At 48.7% G+C, this 27,617-nt stretch overlaps 1 long non-coding RNA gene across 1 annotated transcript in view; it reads left to right on the top strand.

The window, feature by feature from the left end:
• LOC134929389 (uncharacterized) overlaps positions 1-27,617 on the top strand; it is a 52,270-nt gene that overhangs the window by 10,793 nt on the left and 13,860 nt on the right. The window contains exon 2 of the long non-coding RNA XR_010178532.1: positions 5,584-5,678. This is a non-coding gene — a long non-coding RNA (uncharacterized LOC134929389). The remainder of the gene's footprint in view (positions 1-5,583; positions 5,679-27,617) is intronic.

Here is a 27,617-nt window from a genome sequence, read left to right as displayed (position 1 = left end):
AAAATGTACACAGACCTCAGAAAAAGAGTCACCAGTGTCCTAAAAAATGCAGCTGTACCCAATGTCCACTTAACCACGGACATGTGGACAAGTGGAGCAGGGCAGGGTCAGGACTATATGACTGTGATAGCCCACTGGGTAGATGTATGGACTCCCGCCGCAAGAACAGCAGCGGCGGCACCAGTAGCAGCATCTCGCAAACGCCAACTCTTTCCTAGGCAGGCTACGCTTTGTATCACCGGTTTCCAGAATACGCACACAGCTGAAAACCTCTTACGGCAACTGAGGAAGATCATCGCGGAATGGCTTACCCCAATTGGACTCTCCTGTGGATTTGTGGCATCGGACAACGCCAGCAATATTGTGTGTGCATTAAATATGGGCAAATTCCAGCACGTCCCATGTTTTGCACATACCTTGAATTTGGTGGTGCAGAATTATTTAAAAAACGAGAGGGGCGTGCAAGAGATGCTGTCGGTGGCCAGAAGAATTGCGGGACACTTTCGGCGTACAGGCACCACGTACAGAAGACTGGAGCACCACCAAAAACGCCTGAACCTGCCCTGCCATCATCTGAAGCAAGAAGTGGTAATGAGGTGGAATTCAACCCTATATATACTTCAGAGGTTGGAGGAGCAGCAAAAGGCCATTCAAGCCTATACAATTGAGCACGATATAGGAGGTGGAATGCACCTGTCTCAAGCGCAGTGGAGAATGATTTCAACGTTGTGCAAGGTTCTGCTGCCCTTTGAACTTGCCACACGTGAAGTCAGTTCAGACACTGCCAGCCTGAGTCAGGTCATTCCCCTCATCAGGCTTTTGCAGAAGAAGCTGGAGACATTGAAGGAGGAGCTAACAAAGAGCGATTCCGCTAGGCATGTGGGACTTGTGGATGGAGCCCTTAATTCGCTTAACAAGGATTCACGGGTGGTCAATCTGTTGAAATCAGAGCACTACATTTTGGCCACCGTGCTCGATCCTAGATTTAAAACCTACCTTGGATCTCTCTTTCCGGCAGACACAAGTCTGCTGGGGTTCAAAGACCTGCTGGTGAGAAAATTGTCAAGTCAAGCGGAACGCGACCTGTCAACATCTCCTCCTTCACATTCTCCCGCAACTGGGGGTGCGAGGAAAAGGCTCAGAATTCCGAGCCCACCCGCTGGCGGTGATGCAGGGCAGTCTGGAGCGACTGCTGATGCTGACATCTGGTCCGGACTGAAGGACCTGCCAACGATTACGGACATGTCGTCTACTGGCACTGCATATGATTCTCTCCCCATTGAAAGAATGGTGGAGGATTATATGAGTGACCGCATCCAAGTAGGCACGTCAGACAGTCCGTACTTATACTGGCAGGAAAAAGAGGCAATTTGGAGGCCCTTGCACAAACTGGCTTTATTCTACCTAAGTTGCCCTCCCACAAGTGTGTACTCCGAAAGAGTGTTTAGTGCCGCCGCTCACCTTGTCAGCAATCGGCGTACGAGGTTACTTCCAGAAAATGTGGAGAAGATGATGTTCATTAAAATGAATTATAATCAATTCCTCCGTGGAGACATTGACCAGCAGCAATTGCCTCCACAAAGTACACAGGGAGCTGAGATGGTGGATTCCAGTGGGGACGAATTGATAATCTGTGAGGAGGGGGATGTACACGGTGATATATCGGAGGATGATGATGAGGTGGACATCTTGCCTCTGTAGAGCCAGTTTGTGCAAGGAGAGATTAATTGCTTCTTTTTTGGTGGGGGTCCAAACCAACCCGTCATTTCAGTCACAGTCGTGTGGCAGACCCTGTCACTGAAATGATGGGTTGGTTAAAGTGTGCATGTCCTGTTTATACAACATAAGGGTGGGTGGGAGGGCCAAAGGACAATTCCATCTTGCACCTCTTTTTTCTTTAATTTTTCTTTGCGTCATGTGCTGTTTGGGGAGTATTTTTTTGAAGGGCCATCCTGCGTGACACTGCAGTGCCACTCCTAGATGGGCCAGGTGTTTGTGTCGGCCACTAGGGTCGCTTAGCTTACTCACACAGCTACTTCATTGCGCCTCTTTTTTTCTTTGCGTCATGTGCTGTTTGGGGAGTGTTTTTTGGAAGGGCCATCCTGCGTGACACTGCAGTGCCACTCCTAGATGGGCCAGGTGTTTGTGTCGGCCACTAGGGTCGCTTATCTTACTCACACAGCTACCTCATTGCGCCTCTTTTTTTCTTTGCATCATGTGCTGTTTGGGGAGTGTTTTTTGGAAGGGCCATCCTGCGTGACACTGCAGTGCCACTCCTAGATGGGCCAGGTGTTTGTGTCGGCCACTAGGGTCACTTATCTTACTCACACAGCTACCTCATTGCGCCTCTTTTTTTCTTTGCGTCATGTGCTGTTTGGGGAGTGTTTTTTGGAAGGGCCATCCTGCGTGACACTACAGTGCCACTCCTAGATGGGCCAGGTGTTTGTGTCGGCCACTAGGGTCGCTTATCTTACTCACACAGCTACCTCATTGCGCCTCTTTTTCTTTGCGTCATGTGCTGTTTGGGGAGTGTTTTTTGGAAGGGCCATCCTGCGTGACACTGCAGTGCCACTCCTAGATGGGCCAGGTGTTTGTGTCGGCCACTAGGGTCGCTTATCTTACTCACACAGCTACCTCATTGCGCCTCTTTTTTTCTTTGCGTCATGTGCTGTTTGGGGAGTGTTTTTTGGAAGGGCCATCCTGCGTGACACTGCAGTGCCACTCCTAGATGGGCCAGGTGTTTGTGTCGGCCACTAGGGTCGCTTATCTTACTCACACAGCTACCTCATTGCGCCTCTTTTTTTCTTTGCGTCATGTGCTGTTTGGGGAGTGTTTTTTGGAAGGGCCATCCTGCGTGACACTGCAGTGCCACTCCTAGATGGGTCAGGTGTTTGTGTCGGCCACTAGGGTCACTTATCTTACTCACACAGCTACCTCATTGCGCCTCTTTTTTTCTTTGCGTCATGTGCTGTTTGGGGAGTGTTTTTTGGAAGGGCCATCCTGCGTGACACTGCAGTGCCACTCCTAGATGGGCCAGGTGTTTGTGTCGGCCACTACGGTCGCTTATCTTACTCACACAGCTACCTCATTGCGCCTCTTTTTCTTTGCGTCATGTGCTGTTTGGGGAGTGTTTTTTGGAAGGGCCATCCTGCGTGACACTGCAGTGCCACTCCTAGATGGGCCAGGTGTTTGTGTCGGCCACTAGGGTCGCTTATCTTACTCACACAGCTACCTCATTGCGCCTCTTTTTTTCTTTGCGTCATGTGCTGTTTGGGGAGTGTTTTTTGGAAGGGCCATCCTGCGTGACACTGCAGTGCCACTCCTAGATGGGCCAGGTGTTTGTGTCGGCCACTAGGGTCGCTTAGCTTACTCACACAGCTACCTCATTGCGCCTCTTTTTTTCTTTGCGTCATGTGCTGTTTGGGGAGTGTTTTTTGGAAGGGCCATCCTGCGTGACACTGCAGTGCCACTCCTAGATGGGCCAGGTGTTTGTGTCGGCCACTAGGGTCGCTTAGCTTACTCACACAGCTACCTCATTGCGCCTCTTTTTTTCTTTGCATCATGTGCTGTTTGGGGAGTGTTTTTTGGAAGGGCCATCCTGCGTGACACTGCAGTGCCACTCCTAGATGGGCCAGGTGTTTGTGTCGGCCACTAGGGTCGCTTAGCTTACTCACACAGCTACCTCATTGCGCCTCTTTTTTTCTTTGCGTCATGTGCTGTTTGGGGAGTGTTTTTTGGAAGGGTCATCCTGCGTGACACTGCAGTGCCACTCCTAGATGGGCCAGGTGTTTGTGTCGGCCACTAGGGTCGCTTAGCTTACTCACACAGCTACCTCATTGCGCCTCTTTTTTTCTTTGCGTCATGTGCTGTTTGGGGAGTGTTTTTTAGAAGGGCCATCCTGCGTGACACTGCAGTGCCACTCCTAGATGGGCCAGGTGTTTGTGTCGGCCACTAGGGTCGCTTAGCTTACTCACACAGCTACCTCATTGCACCTCTTTTTTTCTTTGCGTCATGTGCTGTTTGGGGAGTGTTTTTTGGAAGGGCCATCCTGCGTGACACTGCAGTGCCACTCCTAGATGGGCCAGGTGTTTGTGTCGGCCACTAGGGTTGCTTAGCTTACTCACACAGCTACCTCATTGCGCCTCTTTTTTTCTTTGCGTCATGTGCTGCTGTTTGGGGAGTGTTTTTTGGAAGGGCCATCCTGCGTGACACTGCAGTGCCACTCCTAGATGGGCCAGGTGTTTGTGTCGGCCACTAGGGTCGCTTAGCTTACTCACACAGCTACCTCATTGCGCCTCTTTTTTTCTTTGCGTCATGTGCTGTTTGGGGAGTGTTTTTTGGAAGGGCCATCCTGCGTGACACTGCAGTGCCACTCCTAGATGGGCCAGGTGTTTGTGTCGGCCACTAGGGTTGCTTAGCTTACTCACACAGCTACCTCATTGCGCCTCTTTTTTTCTTTGCGTCATGTGCTGCTGTTTGGGGAGTGTTTTTTGGAAGGGCCATCCTGCGTGACACTGCAGTGCCACTCCTAGATGGGCCAGGTGTTTGTGTCGGCCACTTGGGTAGCTTAGCTTAGTCATCCAGCGACCTCGGTGCAAATTTTAGGACTAAAAATAATATTGTGAGGTGTGAGGTGTTCAGAATAGACTGAAAATGCGTGGAAATTATGGTTTTTGAGGTTAATAATACTTTGGGATCAAAATGACCCCCAAATTCTATGATTTAAGCTGGTTTTTAGGGTTTTTTGAAAAAAACACCCGAATCCAAAACACACCCGAATCCGACAAAAAAAATTCGGTGAGGTTTTGCCAAAACGCGGTCGAACCCAAAACACGGCCGCGGAACCGAACCCAAAACCAAAACACAAAACCCGAAAAATTTCAAGTGCACATCTCTACTAGACACTGCCCGAATCTCTACTCGGGTCTCACGTGCAGGCTGTATAGAGTGTGATTACTTCACACTCATGCCTGCCTCTTGTTGTTTTTGTTTTTACAGTTTGCAATTACCTTTGTTGTTATTTTTATGTTTTGTTAACTGTGTTTGCCTGGGCCAGGATCCCTTCTCCCCACTGGGGAGCTCCCACCCCGCTCGCTGGGTCGGGGTGGGACCCTACTTTACCTCTTCTGTCTCTTTTATGATATTTTTCCCAATGGGAGTGGGATAGTATGTCCTCTGACACCCACTCGCAACCCCTTGTAGATGTAGATCCAGCTGCTACATTGCTCCGCTTTGTATCCTGGAACGTAGAGGGCCTCAATCACCCGGTTAAAAGGAAAAAGGTGCTATCTCACCTGAAACGCATGTCTCCTCAGATTACATTCTTGCAAGAGACGCACTGTTTGGATGATCCTAGACACACCCTCCGTGCCCCGTGGATAGGGAATTGTATATCGTCACCTTATAATTCTAAATCTAGAGGTGTGGCAATTTTACTTCACGCCAACTTACAACATTCAGTCCTTAGGAATCAGCATGACCCAGAGGGTAGATTTTTGCTAGTAGATATATGTATTCAAAACACTGTTTACACCCTCCTCAACCTATATGCACCCAATACCTCACCTGATTCCTTTTTTGCAGATCTTCTATCAACCCATATCACCTGGGGAGGTCAGAATTTGATAGTTGGTGGGGACTTCAATTTGGTCGTCAACCCATCCATGGACAGATCCAGGGTAAGTGCAACTACTTCCACACCTCTCACTCACCTGCTCTCCTCCTTCTGTACCCAACTAAATCTCCTAGATCCCTGGAGAATACTCCACCCCACCCAAAAAGACTATTCCTTTTATTCCCATCCCCACTCTTCTCACTCTAGGATTGACTATATTTTTACTAGCACCGACCTCCTACCCAAAGCTACCTACACATTTATCGACAGCATCATCATCTCTGACCATGCCCCTATATCTCTTCATATCCAATTGGGCTTGTCTCCTCGCACTACCCCGAGCTGGCGGTTTCCTGCCTACCTACGCCACTCCACTGACTTTTTACTCCATCTCAAACAGTCCTGGCTTAATTATACTTTGGATAACGATGACCAACACTTAGATTCGCTAATCTTTTTGGGGGCAGCTAAAGCCGTCCTTAGAGGACACATTATGTCCTACACCTATGCCAAACGGAAAAAAAATTCCTCGCAATTGCACACTTTAAGCGCCACTCTCACCTCTGCATACCGCAGCTACACCCAACATGACACCCCTGCTCACAGGGAAGCCTACCTCTCGGCCAAGCTCATATATGATACGTTCCTCACGGAACGGGCCCAACTCTCCTACGATTATCAGAGGAATAGACTCCACAGGTGGGGCAACAAATCAGGCAAATTGCTGGCGAATCTAATTAAAGGCCCCAAATCCCGTACTTGGGTTAATACGATCACTAGCTCCGGCACGCTGAGCACTAACCCTGACCTTATCTGCATTGAGTTTAGGAATTTCTACCAGTCCTTGTATGCCAGGGGCCCTGATGACCCCGCTGCTAACCACTCTTTCCTGGAGGAATCTGCCCTCCCTATCTTAACTCAAGAGGAGAGGGACTCCCTAGATAATCCGGTCACGGTTGAGGAGGTTGTTGAAGTTATCAAAGCCCTACCGAACAACAAAAGTCCCGGCCCTGATGGTTATGGTGCGGAATTTTACAAGATGCTGCGAGATGAGATCGCCCCCACCCTCACATCTCTCTATAATCATATTCTCACCTCCAAACAAACCCCCATTAGATTTAATGAGGCTACAATAATTGTTATACCAAAACCGGGTAAGGATCCTTCCTTGCCTGGGTCCTACAGGCCGGTCTCCCTCCTCAATCAAGACTTTCAAATTCTCATGAAACTGATGGCCAATAGACTACAATTATGCCTTTCCCGTATTATATCGCCTGCGCAGATGGGCTTCCTAAAACATAGACAATAGTGCTAGGCATCAGAACCGCACTGGCGGGCATCACCCACTCCCGTGCTAACAATATTACGGATAACATCCTAATCAACCTTGACGCTTAAAAGGCTTTCGATAAGATCGCCTGGCCTCACCTTGCTAGAGTTTTACTCTACCAACAATTTGGCGAGACTTTCCGGTGCCTGGTTGATTCTCTCTATACCAGCCCATCTGCGCAGGTGATGGTTAATAATATTCCCTCCCCTCTTTTTCTCCTTGAGAGAGGGACTCCCCTTCTTTTTAATATTGCTCTAGAACCCTTCATACGATATATCCTCAATTTACCCACCTTTCGGGGCATTAAAATTGGCAACAGGGAGATTAAGCTCATGGTGTTTGCAGACGACATCCTTCTGCTCACCTCCAACCCACGACAATCGGTTCTGGCGTTACAAGACGCCATTGACCGCTTTTCCTCCTTCGCCGGTTTCTTCATCAATTTTGACAAATCAGAAGAACTAGCCATATTTCCACAGATTACCGTGGGCTGGGACCCTCCCTTCCCATTTCGCTGGGCCCCCACCCACATCACTTATCTTGGAGTCCTTCTTCCTTCCGACCCTGCCCATTTATACTCTGACAATGTCCACCCCATTCTCAGTAAAATTCAGACAGAACTGACGCTGTGGCAAACTTTACCCCTTAATCTGTTAGGACGTTGCAATCTAGTAAAGATGGCTAGTTTTCCCAAGCTGCTCTACGTGCTGCAGATGATACCCATCATGCTCTCAAAGTCTGATGTCTCTCTCCTCAACTCTTCGATCTCTAAATTTATATGGGCTAATAAACGTCCCAGGATAAGTTTTTTTAAACTATCCCAAACAGTACAGAACGGGGGAGTGAATCTGCCGGATATAGAGCAGTATAACCAGGCTTGCCTCCTCCGTTTCACCATGGATTGGCTTCATGGTACGTCTATCTTCACTGACTCATTGATTGACTCCCAACTTTGTGCCCCTCTATCTCTTGGTTACATTCTCCATGCAAACAAGTCTGATATGTCTACCATCCACCTGGATAACATCCTCCTGACCTCTACTATCACGGCGTGGAGGCTATCCCGCAAATCTCTCAAGCTACAACATACCCACTCACTGTTTCTCCCTTTAGTTGGTAACCTACAATTTCAAAAAGGGCAGGCCCTCCTCCCCTTTACTAAATGGCATGCTTGGGGCATTACATGCATTGGGGATCTCCTTGACTCTAACAAAAAAATACACACTTTCACAGAGGTGTCAGCTAAATATGGGGTTAACCCCCGCCACGACTTTTATTTTTTTCAGGCTTCACACTATATACAATTAATTCTTTCACAACTCACTCCCTCGGACTTTGTTAATTCTCTGGACACACTCTTACGCTCGGGGACTTGTTCCATCTCAACTATATACGCACAGAACACATACCCACCACAGATTTAACTCAAGTACGAACATGGTCCTCACAAATTCCCTCTATGTCCCCTGAGGCCGTGATGGATAGCTTTGCGGCTTCCCTCAAACTTATCCCAGCTAGTTTATACCAGGGAATGTCCTATAAGATATTACACAGAGCCTATATATCACCAAAGAGGAGCCATTTGATGGGCCTGTCCGACTCGGCAAAATGTATAAAATGCTCTTCACCAGTGGCCGACCTCATGCACTGCTTCTGGCACTGCCGCCACATCCCAAAATTCTGGGCTGAGCTACATGCCTACGGAACTTCCGAGTTGGGCTTGCACTTCCAATGCACCGCCTCTTGGGCTATTTTTGGTTTTGTTCGTGATCAACGTGACCTCCCCTCTCAGGATGCGAAATTAGTTGTAATCCACTCAGCGGTGGGCAGGAAAGCTATTCTTCAGCAATGGATATCCGATGCCCCCCCACAGTACCTTTAGCTACCTCCAGACTGTTATTTCTATTTACGATGGGCTGGCTAGAGACTTCCCTTAACAAGGAAATTTTAACCCCCACTTTGTTTCACTGCTGGCGACGATTCATTAATACACTACCCACTCCGACAAAAACAGCTATTAAACAAAGCTTTCATTGCACCACCTGGTATGGACACCAAACTCTTGCAGACAACCCCCCCATATCTTTCCCATAACTACCCCCCTTCTCCTTCCTCTCCGTTCTCCCTCTCTCTCTTCTCTCTCTTCTCTACCACCTTGATCACAAACGCCAACACCAGACCGCTGCGCCCCTTTTTCTCTCCTACTACTTAATTCTGGATCTCTATCGTCTACATACCTTTTCTTGCTCTGTTGACATCTCCGTGGATGGGTCGGCGATCCCCTAGCCCTGGCAGGTACTATTGTTGTTATTATTACTGTTATTACTTTTCTGTTGGTTTGTTAGTTTTGGATTCAGCTCCCCCCAAAGGGGGAGGCGCATTAGTATGTTTTATTGTTTTTTTCAAATTTTCTCCATGTCAGGTACATGCTTGTTGCTCTAATATACCACCGGTTTTATTTTTTTTCCCACTTGTCGTGTGTTACCTTGTTACATGTATCTAGATGTTCCTAAATAGAAAATGGAAAATATGAGGTTTTTCTATTGGATCCCTACCTTTTTTGTATATGTCTGTCTAGATGACCAATGTGATCCTACATACAGTTGGACTATATGTCCCTACTTGCTGTTGTTTATTGTATTTTCTGGACCTCAATAAAAATATTTTGGAAAAGAAAAAAACACAGATCACAGGCACGGTGAAGGATGCAGTCATTTATAAAAATATTGCAAAGCTGCTTGAAGCAAGAGGCATTGGCCCTCATTCCGAGTTGTTCGCTCGCAAGCTGCTTTTAGCAGCTTTGCACACGCTAAGCCGCCGCCTACTGGGAGTGAATCTTAGCTTATCAAAAATGCGAACGAAAGATTAGCAAAATTGCGAATAGACACTTCTTAGCAGTTTCTGAGTAGCTCCACACTTACTCGGCAACTGCGATCAGTTCAGTCAGTTTCGTTCCTGGTTTGACGTCACAAACACTCCCAGCGTTCGGCCAGACACTCCTCCGTTTCTCCAGCCACTCCCGCGTTTTTCCCAGAAACGGTAGCGTTTTTTCGCACACACCCATAAAACGGCCAGTTTCCGCCCAGAAACACCCACTTCCTGTCAATCACATTACGATCACCAGAACGAAGAAAAAACCTCGTAATGCCGTGAGTAAAATACCTAACTGCATAGCAAATTTACTTGGCGCAGTCGCACTGCGGACATTGCGCATGCGCATTAGCGACTAATCGCTCCGTTGCGACAAAAATATAACGAGCGAACAACTCGGAATGACCCCCATTATACGTACACAACAGCAATGAGCAGGCCCCACCTCTACCTTTGCTTTCCTATTGTGACCTCATCTATGTGAGCCAGGCCAGAAAAATGTCCATTTCTAATGACATACATATGCATTTGCAGGGATTTCCCGGGATCAGTGTGAATGGGGCTGTTTTGGGTCGATCCCAGGTTTAAGTGCAGCCTGAAAGGAGTCAATCCTGGGATGCGTCCCGGAACACATTCCCGGATGTGACCCGGCTCTGTCAGTCTGAAAGGGGTATTAGTGGTTGCAATGTTATGTGGATGTCAGAATATCCTGCAAATCATTGTAGTAATCAGCTGTCTTTGTCAAATCACAAAATGAAAGAAAAAAAGACAATTAAAATACATCTGTTGAATTGTAGTCACAGTATGAAGCGATTACAATCTGGCAAAATATATCTGCAGGGCGTGGCCTGGCCGGCATTAGGGAAGGCTGTGATTCAGTGGAGCTCCAGCCTGCATCTCCCTAAAAGTGTGCCCTAACCTGAAGTTAAGGTGACTTCTGGCCATATTATATTTGCCTGGGCCAATAGAACTGCCCTGCTTTGGGAGGTTAGTGCTGCGGAATCGGGGGGGACCGGCGCTGCCCCCTGTGTATTGCGGCCTACCTCTGTCGTGGGAGCCGGAACCTCAATTATGGAAGCAGGCTGTTGAGGACGATCGGCGATGGACCCGCCTGCACCGCAAGCCCTCTCCTCCGTCTGGGCTCCGTTCCCCACTGCAAGACACGCCGCCCGACGAGCTGCGATCCCTCCCGGAATCTGAGGACAGTGGGACCCGCTTGAGGTAACGGTTGGGGCGCGTGTTGCGGGCGGGCGGTGGCCATCTTGCGGTTGGCGCTGCTCAGCTCCCGCGGCCCACTGCACATACAGAGCGGACTCCCGGAGCTCCTGGACCCACAGCCCTCACCCCCTACACCCCCACTGGGCTGACCCCCTTTACCTGGCGGCAGCTGACGGCTGGATAGCCCGCGGGGAGGCCCGATCTGACGGCTAGACGGCGGCGATCTTGTGGCTGGCATCATCCTCACTCTCCTCCAGGACGGGCAGCCTCTGGTGACGGAGTGTATAGAGCCTCCTGCAGCTTCCTCCCCTGACACTGTTTACCCACAGCCCTCATATATGCAACCTGTCCCCAGTGGGCCCTCTACAGTGTTAAGGGACACCTCTCCTTCCCGAGCTTTACCAGATTTGTGGTCCGGGATGAATGCTGCAGCCACCGTTACCTACTTAAAAAATACCCCCATGTCCAGCTCCCACTGAACCACTCTACTGCCATACTTGTGAAATAGTGGAGCCTGGATTTTTGTCATTTTACCATTTGCTCATAACGTGTGTTGCTGTGTCGACATCCTGTGGCTAAGCAAGCTTACTGTTTCTTCTCTGCAAGTTTACTTCCGCACTGATGTCCGGCTAGCCACTTAGATTCTGGGGTGGCGTGCGGGCACTGGTCCCGACGGGATGCTGCTCTAATCACACAACACTAGTCCTGATGTCCTATTGAAGTAACTAAGGTGCCTCATGGTGAGAGGTAAGAAAGGATCGCAAGGGAGAGGAAGGAAGTCGCAAAAGATCACTCCAACGCGTGCAATGGATACTCCGACTTCAGCCGGTATGAGACAATTTCTCCTTCCCCAGGGCTCCACCCCCACGATAGATGCCTCTTTGCCTTCGAACCCACGTCTCTCGCCTGCTTCAGACTCGGCCCCAACTGGCAGACCCACACACCACGACGGATCCGGGAAGCCTCTCTCAGATTCTGAACCTTCTTCAGGCCCTCCCAACGAAGCAGGACTTTGAGCATTTGGAGGGTAGGGTCAGAGAAACTGTCCGCTCGGAGATCGCGGTGGTTCAGGCAGAAATAACGCATATTGGTTCCCGCCTGTCTTTGCTGGAAGGCTTCTCTTCAGACACGGCAGCGGCACACAATGCTCTTAGAGCCACAGTTCTTAAGCAGGCATCAAGCCTTCAACAGCTCCAAGACCGTGTAGAAGATTTAGATAACCGTGGAAGGAGAAATAATTTGAGGATCCGGGGGGTCTCCGAGGACATCTCACCCGATTGTCTTATAGGCTTCCTTACGACGGTATTCAACAAACTCCTGGGCCGCAATCCTGCCTCGACCATCGAGTTCGATAGGGCCCACCGAGCCCTGAGACCCAGAGGTACACCGTCTGACCGCCCCCACGACATCATCTGCCGCCTACATTATTACACAGAAACTGAGGAGATCTTCCGCAAGACTCGTCGCATGGATGTTATAGATACTGCATCTCATAGAATTCAGATCTTTCAGGACCTATCGTGGTCGACCCTTCAGAAGCCAAGAGCCCTACACCCGCTCACCGCAGAACTCCGGAAGCTGGGTATTAAGTATAAATGGGGCTTTCCTTTCAGACTCCAGGTCTCGCAAAATGGGAAACTGCACTCCTTTAAGGACCCCTCCGACTTGCCCCTTTTCTGCCAAGCGTTGGGTGTACCGCAGGTCTCTCTCCCAGATTGGCAGGAGCATCTGACATGTGGTGTACCCCCAGAACTCTCTCACCCTGACAATGACTGGCACCTTGTCAACCGTAACCCGAAACTCCCTAGAGAGCAGCGCTCCCTCACGCAGTCGATGAAGAAATGAGGGTCTCTACATGATTCGGAACATTTACTTTAGTATTTTCAAGAGACCCTAATTTAGTTTAACAGGTTTCTTGCCGATTCGAGGGATTTCTTTGCTCTATGGCTCATACTCCCTTTTGGAGACGTGACCGAGGCATCGGGATCGTACTTGACCCGACAGGTACCCATCTGACCCGACCGGGTTGGAGGTATTTGTTTTTGGTTATATGATGTTTCTCTAAAGTGCTCTATAGTTGTGTGATCGAACTGTTAGTTATATTTCTGATTGTGATATCAACATTCCTGTTGGGGCTGGGGCCGGCACTGACCCCCAGTTCGCCCCTACACCGCCCGAGTATTCTCGGCCTCCGATGCGACTAACGCATCCGTGCTCCCGAGAGGCGGTAGTGTGTTTTTTTTTCTAAGTTCCTGATTTCATTTGCTGATTTTTGCTTGGGTTAGGTTCCTTGAACTTCCCTCCTTATGTGTTCCTTACTTCTGTTTCATTCTTTCTCTCTTTTCTCTCCCACTCCCTGATGTGTGGTTCTCTGTTTCGAGAGTTGTTCTGCCCTCCTTGCCAGACTCAGCATTTCACTCTGGTTTCTAGATGATGGCGGTTGACCCCAAAGCGACGGCCATAAAATTGGTTTCCCTTAATGTTAAGTGCCTTAATGTCCCGGAGAAATGCTCAAGGGTGCTTAGGGACCTTTTTGCATTCCGGGCTGATGTTGCCTTTTTACAGGAAACGCATTTCAAAGTGGGAGCGGCCCCGGTCCTTAAGGACCGTAATTACCCATACTCCTTTTATAACAACAACAGCAATGGCAAGTCTTTGGGTGTTGCTATTTTGCTGTCCAAACGCTTGCCTTTTCGGGAAATTACATCTGTGTCTTTAGAGGAGGGCAGGACACTCCTGGTGAAATGTAAATTGTTTGATCAGCTCTATACATTCATTAACATATATGTCCCCAACCAATCACAACCTAGTTTCTTAGGGAAGGTTCTCAATCGCATTGCCCCCTTGATTACAGGTATCCCAGTTATTGGAGGTGATCTTAACTGGACTCTCCAGCTGGAGGTGGACATCTCCGGGGCGCCGGCCAGATCCTCCGTAGCATCGCACCGTAGAGTGCGCCGTTCTCTCCATGACCACCAGCTGGTTGACACCTGGAGGCTCCAACACCCCTGGGACAGGGACTACACGTTCTATTCCAGACCCCACGACACCTACTCTAGGTTAGATTATTTTCTCTTGCCCCACAGATTTCTGCATCTAGTTAGGGATACTGACATCGGCTTGATTACCTGGTCGGATAATGCTCCTATCTCCCTGACCCTGGGGACGTCCTACCCACACTCCAAACAATATACCTGGCGGTTGAACGAACAACTCTTAATGGACACGAGATTTCAGCCCCAGATACTTGAGACAATGGAAAATTATTTTATAACAAACGAAATGCCGGATGTCTCCCGGGTCACGGTGTGGGAAGCCCACAAGTGTGTTTTGCTGGGGAAGCTCATCCAGCTAGCTTCCATGCTGAAAAAGGAAAGACTGGGGGAAAAGAATGCTTTACTTCAGCGGCTGAGGGATTTAGAGACAACGCATAAGACGGGCTCATCTTCTTCGGTGCTGAACACACTGACCGAGACGAGAGCAGCTCTCAATACCCTTTTGTTTTCAGACATCAAAAGGGATTATAGGCTTTGAAGAAATCACTTTTATCAATGGGGTAACAAACCGGGGTAGCTTCTGGCCAGGGCGCTCCGCCCGCAGAGAGCCACTCTATTTATCCAGTCGATACAGGATGCGGTGGGGACCCGCCACACCCTCACCAAGGATATTGCTGAGGCTTTCCACTCTTATTACACTAAATTATATAATCTTCAGGAACCTAGAACCCCGAGGTCATTATCGGTAACCAGGGAATTGGTGGCGGGGTACCTCCGTGACGCAGGACTCCCTAGAATATCAGAAGACGATAGCGCTTGGCTAGATTCCCCCTTCTCTCTCCCGGAACTGGAACAAGCTCTTAAGGAGGCTCCTTCCGGGAAGAGTCAGGGCCCCGATGGCTATACCATCTCTTATTATAAGCTTTTTAAATATTCTCTCTTGCCTAAAATGCTATTGGCGTTCAATGAGGTCTCCGATAATTGTGGTTTCTCCCCTCAATCACTAGAGGCCTTCATCACGGTTATACCAAAGGAGGGGAAAGACCCGGCTCAATGTGTCAGTTATCGCCCGATCTCCCTCCTCAACACAGACATCAAGCTGTTTGCTAAACTTATAGCAAACAGATTGAAGCTGCTACTCCCCAATATTGTGCATTCGGATCAGGTGGGGTTCATCCCTGGTAGGGAGGACCGGGATAATACGACCAAAATTATCGATTTGATGCATTTAGCTTCACATAGTCATAACCCAATAGTGGTGCTCTCTACTGATGCCGAGAAGGCATTTGATCGAGTAGATTGGGTGTTCATGGAGGGGGTCCTGCGTCACTTGGGGTTGGGGCCTGTCAGCTTGAACCGCATTCTGGCACTTTATAATTTCCCAACTGCAAGAATCAAAATTAATGGAGACCTGTCCCACCCAGTTCTGATTAGGAACGGCACTAGACAGGGATGTCCTCTTTCGCCCCTCATCTTCGTCCTTTGCATGGAGGCCTTGGCGAGTTCCATTAGGCTTAATCCAGACATTACAGTGGGGGGCAGAGAGTACAAACTTGCGCTGTTCGCGGACGATCTGCTAGCTATTATATCGAACCCGGTGGTTTCTGTCCCTAACCTGATGTCCGAACTTGATAGATATGGCTCCCTGTCAAATTTTAAGATTAACCTTTCTAAGTCAGTGGCAGTGACTGTATCAATGCCCTCCCAAGCTCTCGATGGCCTCAAACAATCTTTCCCCTTTCACTGGCACCCCTCTAGCTTTAAATACCTGGGGGTCACTTTACATAAAGATTTATCACGTCTTTTTGAGGTAAACTTCAAACAATTACTTATCTCACTTCGCTCCGAGTTCCGGGACTGGGGTACCAGGCAGTTATCCTGGTTGGGGAGGCTCAGTGCTATTAAAATGAACGTTTTACCGAGAGTCCTCTATCTCCTCCAGGCGCTCCCGGTTTCCATTCCCAGAACTTGGTTCAGAGATCTACATAATTTAGTTAGGGACTTTGTATGGGGGGGCAAACGGCCCCGCTTTCAACATGCCATTCTTTTTCGTCCTAAACATAAGGGCGGTCTTCAGCTACCGCATTTCACACTGTACTATGAGGCTATTATTCTCCATAGAATCTTGGAATGGTCACGCCCATGTGACACAAAACAGTGGGTCCATATCGAGGAAGCAGTGCTACCCGCCCCCATTGCTTACTACCCTTGGTGCTCTAAGATACCACACATAGATCACCCTACTATTGGCCCTACACTTTCACGCTGGGGTAGACTTAGGGTTCTCCCGTATATTTCTTCTAAATACTCTCCCCTGACCCCTTTGTTTTATAACCCAGATTTTCCGCCGGCGGTCTCAGGCCGGGGATTTGATTCATGGCAACGGGAGGGGGTGACGCGTGTTGGCCAGCTGGTGGAGCGTGGAGAGATGATCCCCTTCCCCTTGATGCAATCAAAGTGGAATCTCTCACCTTCGGAGATTTGGAAGTACCTTCAACTGAAACACTTTGCCCTGGGGAGTAATGTCCGTCCAAGCCTGGCTAGACCATTAACGGTTTTTGAGAATTTATGCTCAGAACCCTCTCGTCCACTGCACTTCCTCTCAAAATGTTATAGATTTTTGATTGTGAACAAATTCCCAGATCTCCCTAAATATGCCAGGGACTGGGGCTATGACATACAGATAGATTTGTCAGAGGAGGACTGGGAGAAGAGTTTCCAAGCCACCTTTGTAACTTCCTCAAGTTATTCAGTCCTCGAAACACATTTCAAAGTTTTATCTCGGTGGTACAGATGTCCCCAAACACTGGCTAAAATGTTTTCTAATGTACCAGACATGTGTTGTAGATGTAATACTCAAATGGGCTCCCCGATGCATATCTGGTGGGATTGCTCCATACTTCGTCCCTTTTGGGATAAAGTCATTGCAACCTCAAAATTGATAGCCTTCTGGCTTCTCAACTGTGTTACATGGCCCTTGTCGACCTACAAAAATTCCTTACTAAAGTTTCTTAATAGCGCGGCCAAAGCGGTTATTCCGGTTCGCTGGCGATCTATTGAACCTCCTACTATGAGGGAATGGGTTTCTAGAGTAGATTGGTATATGACTATGGAGGACTTGCTGGTGACACCGGAGACCCATCGGAGATTCACGACCCCTTGGTCCCCTTGGTTGGAATTTAAATCCTCACAAGCTTACCCGACACTGATGCTCTAACTTGAGCCCTTCACGTTGCCCTCTACTTCCGATTCCTAATTATTTTATTATTGACAATTGGAGATAGAGGTTATTATTTCAGCTTCCTGACCTGACTGGACCTGGAAAGTCCACACTGTCTCCCCCCCCCCCCCCCCCTCTTTTCTTGAATCTCTATTTTCCACCCTGTATTCTTCTCTGTCCCTTCTTCTTTATTTGTTTTAGTGTTAAGAAATGTGTTGTCAAGACAGCTTTATCCTAGAGAGGCCGGATTTGACCTCGAATTAGAGGTATTGACCTGGACACGGAGTTTATATACAACTGGCCATGATAGCTATGTTAATTGTCATTGCCCATACCTATCGGATTGTGTTTTCCTGTATTATCAGTTGAACTATGTATGCTGCCTTCTATAACCTGTTATTACTTTACAAATCAATAAACATTTATTGGAAAAAATATATATATCTGCAGATCAGAGTTAGCCTATTGTATATGTTACTACACAAGGTTCAAATAACCATCAAGAGATTACACTGATCAGCATTGATCTATGGTAAAAATATCATTAACAACATGTACCTGGTAAAGAAACTAAACACAGTGTTGTGTCTTCCTGCTTACAAGACACTCAGCAGGGTTAAGACAGAAAGAAGGGAGAGAGGAAAATATGATAAGTTGACCGAGAACCTTAATGTTTTGTTCGGCTTCTACTTACCAGCTGTTTATCTGAGGTAGTGAACGGCTGGTCGAGAATGCCAGACTATGGGAACAGGTCTCCAGGAGAAGGAAGACAGATTGAATCTGCTTTCACTCGGGTATCTCCTCAGTAACCACTGATGGTAGAAACCAGTGCACGGGAGACTAGGGAGTCCTTCGTGATGAGAGTTCAATGAGAAAAGCTTGAGAGAAAAACCAGACAATGGAATAAAAGTGGTATATTATTGGTAGCACAGAGTATTTAAGACGATGTAACACACTGTGGGGATACATCAAACAACCACTGATGGCTCGCTGTGATTGATCAGTATGTCCTGACACCTGGCATGGAATGAAGCCATGCAGTGAGTCCCTTTTTATTCTACAGCACCGTGTATTCCCTGGTGGTCTCTCAGCCAGGTACTGACAAGGCTCAACACTGTATTGCTTCCAAGATCGGACGGGATAGGGCAAATACCCCAACACGCCGCCACCCCTAACTGAGCCAGAAGAATGAAGAGGGGTGAGTACTAAGCCAGCATCCCGGTTAGCGGGTCGCCGGCCATTATGGTGGCATGAGGGTACAGAGACGCACGGCTTCTAAACAGGGCGGACTGCGTCTCCCGCTGTGTACGGACGCAGACGCTGAACCGCAGACATGGTACCCAGACTGGCAACATAGCCATAAAAGGAGTCTGTCTCCATTTTATGCACAAGACACATACAGCCAGTATAAAAAAGTGCGGGAAGACCGCGCACTATTGATGGGGTGGGGCTTCACTATGAGCGGATGCAGCAGCTCATCAGCGCCATTTTCCCTCTGCAGCTGACACAGACGCTGACTGACAGGGACGCGCAGCTCCTCCGGAGAGACTCCAGATAACCTCAGCAGTACCGGGGTCATAGCAGGGGGGAACGATTGTTAGTGTACTAAGTCCCTAATCTAGGTACTTAGGTGGTCATTCCGAGTTGATTGCTCGCTAGCTGTTTTTAGCAGCCGTGCAAACGCTATGCCGCCTCCCACTGGGAGTGTATTTTAGCTTAGCAGAAGTGCGAACGAAAGGATCGCATATCGGCTGCAAAGTTTTTTTGTGCAGTTTTAGAGTAGCTCAAAACCTACTCAGCGCTTGCGGTCACTTCAGACTGTTCAGTTCCTGTTTTGACGTCACAAACACGCCCTGCGTTCGCCCAGCCACGCCTGCGTTTTTCCTGGCACTCCTGCTTTTTTTGAACACTCCCTGAAAACGGTCAGTTGACACCCAGAAACGCCCACTTCTTGTCAATCACTGCGGCCAGCAGTGCGACTGAAAAGCTTCGCTAGACCCTGTGTGAAACTACATCGTTCGTTGTAATAGTACGTCGCGCGTGTGCATTGCGCCGCATATGCATGCGCAGAAGTGGCGATTTTTTGCCTCATCGCTGCACAGCGAACGAATGCAGCTAGCGATCAACTCGGAATGACCACCTTAGTCTGCGACCCAGCTAAGCTTGGCATTAGCGTTAAGAGCGCCGTGTGCTGGTTCCAAAATCCCTCTGTGTCTCCCTGGAAGGACTCTTTGTAGGTTAATTGAGCATTTAACCTTTTCCTGTGTGTGTGTGCTGTCACTAGAGATGTGCGGCGAGCACTTTTCGTGTTTTGTGTTTTGGTTTTAGTTCTGGTTCCATGCTCATGTTTTGGATCTGGATTGGTTTTGCCAAAACCACTCTTTCGTGTTTTGGTTTTGGATCTGGATGATTTTTGAAAAAACATAAAAACCGTTTAAATCCCAGAATATGGGGGGTAATTTTGATCCTACGGTATTATTGACCTCAATAACATTCATTTCCACTCATTTCCAGTCTATTCTGAACACCTCACAATATTGGGGGTCATTCCGAGTTGTTCGCTCGTTATTTTTTTGTTGCAACGGAGCGATTAGTCGCTAATGCGCATGCGCAATGTCCGCAGTGCGACTGCGCCAAGTAAATTTGCTATGCAGTTAGGAATTTTACTCACGGCATTACGAGGTTTTTTCTTCGTTCTGGTGATCGTAATGTGATTGACAGGAAGTGGGTGTTTCTGGGCGGAAACTGGCCGTTTTATGGGAGTGTGTGAAAAAAACGCTACCGTTTCTGGGAAAAACGCGGGAGTGGCTGGAGAAACGGAGGAGTGTCCGGGCGAACGCTGGGTGTGTTTGTGACGTCAAACCAGGAACGACAAGCACTGAACTGATCGCAGATGCCGAGTAAGTCTGGAGCTACTCAGAAACTGCTAAGAAGTGTCTATTCGCAATTCTGCTAATCTTTCGTTCGCAATTTTAATATGCTAAGATTCACTCCCAGTAGGCGGCGGCTTAGCGTGTGCAAAGCTGCTAAAAGCAGCTTGCGTGCGAACAACTCGGAATGACCCCCATTGTTTTTAGGCCAAAAGGTTGCACGAGGTTGCTGTATGACTAAGCTAAGCGACACAAGTATGCGGCACAAACACCTGGCCCATCTAGGAGTGGCACTGCAGTGTCAGACAGGATGGCACTATTCAAAAACGAGACCACAAACAGCACATCATGCAAAGAAGAAAAAGAGGTGCAATGAGGTAGCTGTATGACTAAGCTTTATAAGCTTAGCTTTAAGGATTTATACGACAGTATCACTGTAATTATACGGCAGTACCACTGGAATTATACGTCAGTACCACTGGACTTATAAAGCAGTATCACTGGACTTATATGCCAATACCACTGGAATTATACGGCAGTATCACTGGACTTATATGGCAGTACCACTGGACTGGATTTATACTGCAGTATCAATGGACTTATACAGCAGTACCACTGGACTGGATTTATACGGCAATACCACTGGATTTATACGGCAGTACCACTGGACATATATGGCAGTATTACTGTAATTATACAGCAGTACCACTGGACATATATGGCAGTATCACTGGAATTATATGGCAGTACCACTGGACATATATGGCAGTATCACTGGCAGGGCTGGTGTAAGGGTGTTCGGCGCCCTCCTGCAAACTATCAATTTTGCACCTGTCTACAAATACAAATGTGACTGATCTCATCCTCAGAGCTGTAACTAGACATTTTGGTGCCCCCCTCCCCCCCACATTTATAAAATGGACAGTGCGTGCACAAAGGCATGGCACAAAAATATAGAGGCGTTAAATAATGATGTACAATAGTCTCCCTTATTCAAAATTACGCCACACAGTAGTACCACTTATATACGTTATGCCAGGTAGAGCCCCCTTTTACATATTGGACCAGGTAGAGCCAGTCACACATTATTCCAGGTAGAGCCCCCTTTTACACATTGCACAAGGTATAGTCTCCTTTTACAATGCCAGATAGAGCCCACTTTTACACATAGTGCCAGATAGAGCCCACTTTTACACATTGTGCCAGGTAGAGCCCCTTTTACACAGAGCCAGGTAAAGTTCCCCTTTAAACAGAGCCAGGTAGAGCACCCTTTTACACTTTGCACCAGGTACAGCACCCTTTTACACATGCCATTTCCCCACCCCAGCACACATTAACATGACACCCCTCTTCCCAGCACACATTAATATGACCCCCCCTTCTCCAGCACACATTAATAGGCACACATTGTTAATTTGCAACTCCCCAGCATGTTAATATGACACAACCCCCAGCACACACACCCCCTCCCCAGCACACATTAATAACCCCCCCCTCCCCAGCACACATTAATGCCCCCCCTCCCCTGCACACATTAATGACCCCCCTCCCCAGCACACATTAATAACCCCCCTACCCAGCACACAATGCCCCCCCTCCCCTGCACACATTAATGACCTCCCCTCCCCAGCACACATTAATGACCCCCTCCCCAGCACAGATTAATGACCCCCCCTCCCCAGCACACATTAATGACCCCCCTCCCCAGCACACATTAATAACCCCCCTCCCCAGCACACATTAATGACCCCCCCTCCCCAGCACACATTAATTACACACACCCCCAGCACACATTAATGACCCCCTCCCCAGTACACATTAATGACCCCCACCTCTCCAGCACACATTAATGACACTCCCCCACCCCAGCACACATTAACTACCCCCCCAGTACACATTAATTTGACACTCCCCCAGCACACGTTTATCTGCAGCAGTCTATTTACCTGAGTCTCTGCTCCTCCCTCAGTGTGGCTGGCTGCTCCTCAGGGCTGCTGACTCCTCCAGACCAGTGCACGTGCCTTTCTGTGTATTGGAGGCAGTGCCCTCCCCCTGACTTCACCACCGAGTCACAGTGGAGGGAGGGGGCGACACTGCTGCCAGTCTCTCTGTTTGACATGTGCAGCGGGAGGAGCAAGGGGGAGAGGGAAGGGGGAGGGCTCTGACAGGAGGATAGCGTCGGGCCTGATCACTGGACATATATGGCATTATCACTGGACTGGATTTATACGCCAGTAACACTGGATTTATACGGCAGTACAACTGGACATATATACGGCAGTATCACTGGAATTATATGGTAGTACCACTGGACATATATACGGCAGTATCACTGGACTTATATGGCAGTATCACTGGACTGGATTTACACGCCAGTACCACTGGATTTACACGCCAGTACCACTGGATTTATACGGCAGTACCACTGATCATATATGGCAGTATCACTGGACTTATACGGCTGTATCACTGGACTGGATTTATACGCCAGTACCACTGGATCTATACGGCAGTTTCACTGGACTGGATTTATACGGCAGTACCATTGGACATATACGGCAGTACCACTGGACTTATATGGCAGTAACACTGGACTGGATTTATATGGCAGTATCACTGGACTTATATGCCAGTACCACTGGAATTATATGGTAGTACCACTGGACATACAGTATACGGCAGTATCACTGGACTTATACGGCAGTATCACTGGACTGGATTTATACGCCATTACCACTGGATTTATACGGAAGTACCACTGGATTTATACGGAAGTACCACTGGACATATATAGCAGTATCACTGGAATTATATGGCAGTACCACTGGACATATATGGCAGTATCGCTGGACATATACAGCAGTATCATTGGACTGGATTTATACGCCAGTACCACTGGATTTATACGGCAGTACAACTGGACATATACATGGTAGTACCATTGAACATATACGCAGGGCCGGCTCTAGGCATGTTCGCATAGAGCGGCCGCGCAGGGCGCCACCCTTAAGGGGCGCCGCGCGCTGGCGCCACCATATTCGAACATGGAGCCGGCCCTGTGCACTGCAGCACGTGTGTGACTTGAGTGCGCTATACGCGCTGAGCGGCGCCGGTGTCTAACGTCAGACGCCGGCGCCGTGCAGCGCGCACAGCGCACTCAAGAGGCTTCCCGGCTGCCCGCCCGCACCCAGACCTGCACTGCACCCGCCCGCACGCCTGCACCCCCGCACAGCAGTACTCCTCCCCCTCCAACGCCGCAGGTATTTGGGGGGGGGGGTGAGTGAATTTATGGCACTGTGGGGGCATTTATCTGGCACTGTGGGGACATTTATCTGGCACTGTGGGGACATTTATCTGGCACTGTGGGGGCATTTATCTGGCACTGTGGGGGCATTTATCTGGCACTGTGGGGACATTTATCTGGCACTGTGGGGACATTTATCTGGCACTGTGGGGGCATTTATCTGGCACTGGGGGCATTTATCTGGCACTGTGGGGACATTTATCTGGCACTGTGGGGACATTTATCTGGCACTGTGGGGGCATTTATCTGGCACTGTGGGCATTTATCTGGCACTGGGGGCATTTATGTAGCACTGTGGGGTCATATCTGGCACTGTGGGGGCATTTATGTAGCACTGTGGGGGCATTTATCTGGCACTGTGGGGGCATTTATCTGGCACTGTGGGGGCTTTTCTGTATCTACATATCTGGCACTGTGTGGCCATTTATGTATCTGGCATTGCTGGGGGGCATGTCATGTGTTGCTGGCACTGCTGGGGGGCATGTCATGTGTAGCTGACACGGCTGGGGAGCATATCATGTAGTGTTCCCGCTAGGCGTCTGTGGCTAGGCAATGTGTCTAACGTGCTCTGCCTGGCGCAAAGTGTCTAACGTGCTCTGCCTGGCGCAAAGTGTGTAACGTGCTCTGCCTGGCGCAAAGTGTCTAACGTGCTCTGCCTGGCGCAAAGTGTCTAACGTGCTCTGCCTGGCGCAAAGTGTCTAACGTGCTCTGCCTGGCGCAAAGTGTCTAACGTGCTCTGCCTGGCGCAAAGTGTCTAGGAGGTTCTACCTGGTGCAGTGTGTATTAACTGCACTACTGTGTGGTGTAAAGCGAATTGCCACTATTATGTGGCCACGCACCTTCTCCACGAAGCAACGCCCCTACATTTTTGCTGCGCGCCTTCGCCGCGCACTGTCCATGCTTTACCATGTAGGTAGATGAGCAACAAGCATTACAGTATGTACATCATTTTGCCATTCTAACTTAAAAATGTGCCCTCCCTGCCCTAAAAAGTGAACACTATCGTGTAGCTGGCACTGCTGGGGGGCATATTGTGTGTAGCTGGCACTGCTGGGGGGCATATCATGTCTATCTGGCACTGCACATTGTGTATCTGGCACTATACTGGAGACATTATGCGTATCTGACACTATACTGGAGACATTGTGTGTAAGGAACACTACTGTGGCTGTTATGTGTAAGGCTGCTAATTGTGTGCGTAGAGGGGGTGTGAAAACATATTTATTTATAGTCTAATAATATGAAGTTATGAGGCCACGCCCACTTTCCCTGGAGGGGGGGGGGCGCGCTTTTACATGTTTTCGCTCAGGGCGCTAGTAGGCCTGGAGCCGGCCCTGCATATACGGCAGTATCACTGGACTTATATGGCAGTATCACTGGACTGGATTTATACGCCAGTACCACTGGATCTATATGGCAGTATCACTGGACTGGATTTATACGGCAGTACCACTGGACATATACAACAGTACCATTGGACTTATATGGCAGTACCACTGGACTGGATTTATATGGCAGTATCACTGGACATATACGGCAGTGTCACTGGACATATATACGGCAGTATCACTGGACTTATACAGCAGCACAGGGACACCACCACTGGACTGATGCAGGACAACACAGCACCGCTGCAATGGACTGGACTTATACAGCAGCACTGGACATATGGCAGCAGAGGACACCACCACTGTGACTGGACTGATGCAGCACAAGACACCACCTCTGGACTCCTCTGGACTCATTCAGCACAACACAGCACCACTGGACTGGACTTATACAGCAGCACTGGACATATGGCAGCAGAGGACACCACCACTGTGACTGGACTGATGGAGCATAAGACATTACACTGGACTGAGCAGCACAAGACAGCACTGGAGTCGCCACCTCACTTTCCCTCCCGCATAGAAACTGAGGACGGAGACACGTCCTCTCGCTACGCTCTCCAATGCCGGAGTGAAAATGGAGGTGACGCGCAGCTCCTTATATGGAATCCAAACCCCGCGAGAATCCTACAGCAGGATGATGACGCAATACTTAAGACAATCTATGACTGAGTTTATGAAAAGAGACTCAGTTCCCAAACCAGTGTCTCATTCCCTTGCCATTTGTCCGCAAAAACGCACTTTGGCCCATATCCTGCAGTCAGACTCTTATGATGAAGGGTCAGACATGGAGGAGGGTGAGTGTACTCATAGGTGGAGGCGGGTACTCTGTCGCAGAGAATAGAGGCTCTTATAGAATCTATCAGAGAAGTTCTGAATATCCCTAAGGTGACAAAAGTAGAGTGATGAATCTTATTTCAATATAAAAAAGAAATCCTCAGCCACCTTTCCTATGTCAAAGGAATTAAATACCCAGTTTGAAGAACAATGGGTTAATCCTGATAGGAAATTTCAGATCCCTAAACGGTTATTATCATCCTTTCCTATTCCTCCTGAGGATAGGAAGAAAATGGGAAAATCCACCAATAGTGGATGCATCAGTATCCAGGCTCCCACGGAAAATTGTATTGCCTGTCCCGGGTGCAGCCTCCCTGAAAGACGCGGCTGACCGCAAGATTGAGACTACACTCAAATCTTTATATACAGCTGCGGGGGTGGCCCAGAGACCCACTATAGCATGTGGGTGGATTACGCGAGCCATTGCTAAATGGTCAGGTAACTTAATTGAGGGGTTAGATACCTTACCTCAAGAGGAGATTGTATTGCTCCTGCAACATATACAGGACTCTGCAAACTTTATGGTGGAAGCCATAAAAGAAATAGGCTTGCTTAATGCACGCACTACAGCTATGGCAGTGTCTGGACGCAGGCTACAGCTATGGCAGTGTCTGCATGCGGGGGTCTATGGCTACGCCAGTGGACAGTGGATGCGGACCCCAGGAAAGGTGTGGAAGGCTTACATTTCACAGGAAAGGCCTTATTTGGAGATGAACTAGAAACTAGACAAATGGATTTCCTAAGCTACTGTGGGGTAAGTCCACATACCTTCCATCTGCAGCTCCCCCATCTAAAAAGGCCTACTCTGGACCCAATTTACAATTCTTTCGGACTGCCAAGTTTAGGGGCAAGCCCAGGAGTTCTTCTAACGCTACCAGAGGCGCTAGAGGTAAACCACACAAACCAGCAACTGCCGGTTCACAGGAACAGGGCTCTAGCTCTGCTGCCTCAAAACCTTCAGCATGACGGTGGACCGAGATGCCTGGAAGACTGGAAGGTGGGAGCCCGGCTAAAATTGTTTAGTCACATCTGGACAACATCGTGCCAGGATCCCTGGGTCATATATCTTATTTCCCAGGGCTACAGACTGGAGTTCCAGGAGCTCCCACCTCACAGATTCTTCAAATCAGGCTCACCAGTTTCACAAGAGGCAAGTATAACTTTACAAAACGCCATTCAAAAACTGGTACAGACCCTGGTCATTGTTCCAGTTCCACCTCATCTGCAAAATAAGGGGTACTATTCTAACTTGTTTGTAGTACCGAAACCGGATGATTCTGAACCTCAAGTCGTTGAACCCATTCTTACGAGTGTTCAAATTTAAGATGGAGTCTCTAAGAGCGGTGATCTCAGGTCTGGAGGAATGGGAATTCCTAGTGTCTCTGGATATCAAGGATGCGTACCTTCACATTCCGATCTGGCCACCTCATCAGGCTTATCTACGATTTTCACTGCAGGCCTGTCACTACCAATTCCAGGCCCTGCCATTTGGTCTCTCCACGGCACTGAGAGTGTTCACCAAAGTGATGGCAGAGATGATGTTTCTACTCCGCAAACAGGGAGTGAACATAATTCCGTATCTGGACAAAGGCACCATCCAGGGCAAGGTTGTTGGGCAGCACTGGGCCCTCAACCAGACTACTCCTGGATCACAGGTGGATTCTGAACCTACCAAAATCTCACCTGGAACTGACACAGAGGCTTCCTTTCCTGGGAATGATACTGGACACAGAGTCTCAGAGAGTGTTCCTTCCCGTGGAAAAGGCTATGGGAATCCAGTCGATAGTTCGGGCTGTCCTAAAGCCAACATGGATCTCGGTGCATCTGTGCATTCATCTTCTGGGGAAAATGGTGGCCTCTTACGAGGCGATTCAGTACAGAAGGTTTCATGCAAAGCCCTTCCAACTAGATCTATTGGACAAATGGTCCAGATGGCATCTTCACATGCACCAGAGGATCCGTTTGTCAC

The sequence above is a fragment of the Pseudophryne corroboree genome, chromosome 5, assembly GCF_028390025.1.
Source record: "Pseudophryne corroboree isolate aPseCor3 chromosome 5, aPseCor3.hap2, whole genome shotgun sequence".
In the NCBI taxonomy this organism is placed as follows: domain Eukaryota; kingdom Metazoa; phylum Chordata; class Amphibia; order Anura; family Myobatrachidae; genus Pseudophryne; species Pseudophryne corroboree.
The sequence above is the reverse complement of the archived record's forward strand: the minus strand, read 5'-3'. Positions and strand labels throughout refer to the sequence as shown.